This window comes from Megascapheus bottae, chromosome 15, assembly GCF_031878675.1.
Source record: "Megascapheus bottae isolate mThoBot1 chromosome 15, mThoBot2.hap1, whole genome shotgun sequence".
NCBI classification, from domain to species: domain Eukaryota; kingdom Metazoa; phylum Chordata; class Mammalia; order Rodentia; family Geomyidae; genus Megascapheus; species Megascapheus bottae.
In genome coordinates this window covers 53,448,025-53,451,868 of record NC_143523.1, presented here as the reverse complement: position 1 = coordinate 53,451,868, position 3,844 = coordinate 53,448,025, and positions in this window count along the sequence as shown.

Sequence of the window (3,844 nt, the reverse complement as noted above, 5' to 3'; positions counted from 1 at the left end):
GTCTAGTCTTGACTAGTTGAGTCTACCGTATTCTCTCATTAGATGCAACTACAGACCGATCAGATTTTTCAAGAATCTGAAAAGTAAATAATGCCAGTAAGTTTAGGGAAGCAGAATAGAATTCAAAGCACGTTAGCACAGAACCATGGTTAATCAGAGACTTGAATCATGGTGACTTCACCGCTCCCATTCTCACAGTCAATGTCATAGACATATGGAGCTCAGTTTTACCAAAACACTAGACCAGGAGTAGAAGCAGTTTCCCAATGGCACCTCAAGCATTATGAAAATACAACCTGAAACACTGAATTTGGCATGAGGGTGATTTTTTTCTAAAACACTAAAGGAAGCTTTGTAGCTCTAATTTATTGAAACACCTCATATTCAAACAAAATATGAAAATCTTGGCCTCTGCCTAAGCATGGGTGGCACACACACACGCACACACACACGCATGCACAGAGGACAGCTCCAAATGCCATCAAGATGGCCTTGAAAACAGAATCAACTGTGGAACATTCCATGGAAAATAGAGTGGTAAGTTCAGGCTAAATCTAAATTAATTAATTACCTGCTTTATAGCAAACAAAGCATTCTCCATAGGATTACTGAATGTCAAAGCCTCATAACATAATAGTCAACATTGCCAGGATAAAATTTGAATTTACTCAGTATTCAAAGAGCTAGAGAAACATCAGTTCAGATAATGGGAAATCAAAAGATGCTAATGAGAAATTATTCTTAAAAAAATGTTAAAATTGTCTGACAAGGAATTTAAAGCAACCACTATAAAAAATATTTCACCAGGCAATTACTAACACTCAGGAAACAAAAACAGGAAGTCTTAAGAAATAGAAGAGAAAGAAGAATTGAATGGAAATATGAACATTACAAAGTAAAATAACTACATTCATTGGTCTTCATACCAGGATGAAGATAACAGAGGAAGAGCCTAGGATCTCGAATGCAATTTGTTAAAAAGAAAAATATTTACTCTTAAAAGGAGAAAAAAATTGAAAAAATAATCAGAAACTAGGTGACAGAATACTAATTAGTGTGGTAACCTGTCAATGGAGGGGAGACAAGATTGTAGACTTAGATAAATAAGCTTAAAGAATTAAGGGCTAAGATTCAAAGGATCATAGGCTCAAGGGTTTCTCTCATTTGTTATAATCAGTAGAAACCTTGGGCTCTACTAGCAGTGATTTACAACAGAACAAAACCTAGATGCATAAGGCCATATAGTATGACGATAAATGAAAGGACCTCCAGGATAAAGAAGCAAAAGCCATATAATGAGTGATTGTTGTCCTTAATGTACTATCTTATCTCTCATCTCTTTTGCTGTCCCTTGGTTATCTCATATTGTTACAGTATTTCACCTTGTTATCTGTTATATTATATATGTATATACATATTTGCTTATTTGAAATTGGATAGGGAAGGGGGGAAAACAAGATGAGGGGTGAGGGTTGGGGGAGGAAAATGGGGACCAAAACATGAGAAAGGGAATCAATGTATGTGAAGTAATACACTCTTTCTATCTGGTGAATATAATGTAACCCTTTTATTAATTACAACAATAATAAATGAAAAAAAGAAAAAGAAGATACAACAACAACAAAAAGAATTAAGGGCTAAAAGCTTCTCATTTAATAAAAGAAATCAAAATATGATACAATAGACCTCCTTGGTACAGGTCGAAACTTTCTTAATAAGGACCAAGAATCACAACAAATCAGAGAAAGGCTGGATAAGTGGGACTGCATTAAACTGCAGAGCTTTTGTTTTTTTTGTTTTTTTGTTTTTTTTTTGCCAGTCCTGGGCTTGAGCTCAGGGCTCGAGCACTGTCCTTGGACTTTCTCAAGGCTAGAGCTCTACCACTTGAGCCTCAGCACCACTTCCGGCTTTTTTCTATGTATGTGGTACCAAGGAATCAAACCCGGGTCTTTGTGCATGCTAGGCAAGCACTTTAACCACTAGGCAAACTCCTGGCCCTAAACTGCAGAGCTTTTGTATGGCAAAGGACATAGCTAGTAAACTAATTAGGAAGCATACAGAGTGGGAGAAGATCTTCACCAACCACACAACAGACAAAGGCCTCATATCTAAAATATATCAACAGCTCAAAAAATTGAATCACTCCAAAACTAATCTCCAAAGAAACAACCATCCCATTAAAAGATGGGCCAAAGACTTAAAGGGAATCTTCTCTGAAGAAGAAACAAAAATGGCCTATAGACACATGAAGAAATGCTCAACATCTCTGGTCATAAAGGAAATGCAAATCAAAACAACTCTAAGATTCCACCTCACTCCAGTTAGATTCCACTCACGCCAGGATCAGGAAAACGAATAACAACAGATGCTGGAGGGGATGTGGCCAGGAGGGATCACTACTACACTGTTGGTGGGAGAGCAAACTCGTTCAACCACTATGGAAAGCAGTATGGCAGTTCCTCAAAAGACTAAACATAGTGCTCCCCTATGACCCAGAAATTCCACTACTTGGCATTTACCCAATCATCCAGAAACAAGGACATACTAAAGCCACTAGCACAACAATGTTCATTGCAGCACTATTTACCATAGCAAAGATATGGAACCAACCTAGATGTCCCTCAGTTGATGAGTGGATCAACAAGATGTGGTATTTATACACAATGGAATTCTATGCTGCTGTCAGAAAGAATGACATCGCCCCATTTGTTAGGAAATGGAAAGACAGAAAAGATAATATTAAGTGAAACAATACTGAAAAGAAAATTGAAACATGTACAATGAAGGAGAAAAAAAACACACAAAATGTTTTTCAGATCAATATAAGACTTTTTCCTCAAGAAATTCTTAACACTTGTTTTGCTGTTAAAAGTTAAAATAATGACATTTTCTCCTCACGTTTTCTGCGAATATATATGGTGATGTGTGACATCACGGGAGAGGTGAAGGAATTGTGCATGTGGGAAAATTTCTACATTCCATTTAAAGTTGATAAAATTGCTGATACTCACTAGATTGTGATAAAGTTATAGAATTCCCCAGAGCAGCTATTCAAAAAGCTGTTGTAAACTAAAAACTCTGTGGTTATATTAAAGTACTGTACTAAACAGATATTTGAAGCAACACAAAACAGAGCAAGAAATGAGGGAAGAATGAAGAAACCAGAAGGAATAAAACTGAATAGAATGTACAGTGGTAAACTTTCCATATGTATAAATACATTAAATATAAATAGTTTGAGCACACCAAAGTAAAAGACACACATTTTAAGAATGCATAATGAAACATAACATGATTATATGCTTGCTGTGTGTGAGACTTGGCTCAAACTTAATTCTTCAGGAAGCTTAAAACCAAAAGGACAGAAAATAATACCCAAGGCTCTTACTAAAGAAAATTGTAATGGTGAGGAAAAAACTTATAAGAAATAGAAATTTTATGCAACATATTAAGCGTATATCCAGCATGAAGACATAAGGTTCCAAAATGTATATGAATCTAACAATAGAACTCCAAAAATACAGGGCATATAAATATCAACAAAAATCAGCAAATTTACCATGATCAGTGGAAATTATAAAACTCTCCTGTCAATAATAGTAAAATGAATTTTTATAAAAATCAACAAATACATGGAGAAATTCAGTGTAATCATTCTTATAATATTTTCTACTAGAGAAACAGAGGAACCCAGTTTGAGGTCAGCCAAATGAGTTAATCAATGAGCTGAACAAGGTAACATATATCTGTAATCCCAACTACAAGGAAGGCTACCTGGACAAAAGCATGCAATTCTAGCCAAACAATAATGAAAGCCCAAAAAAGATTGGAGGCATGGTTCAAA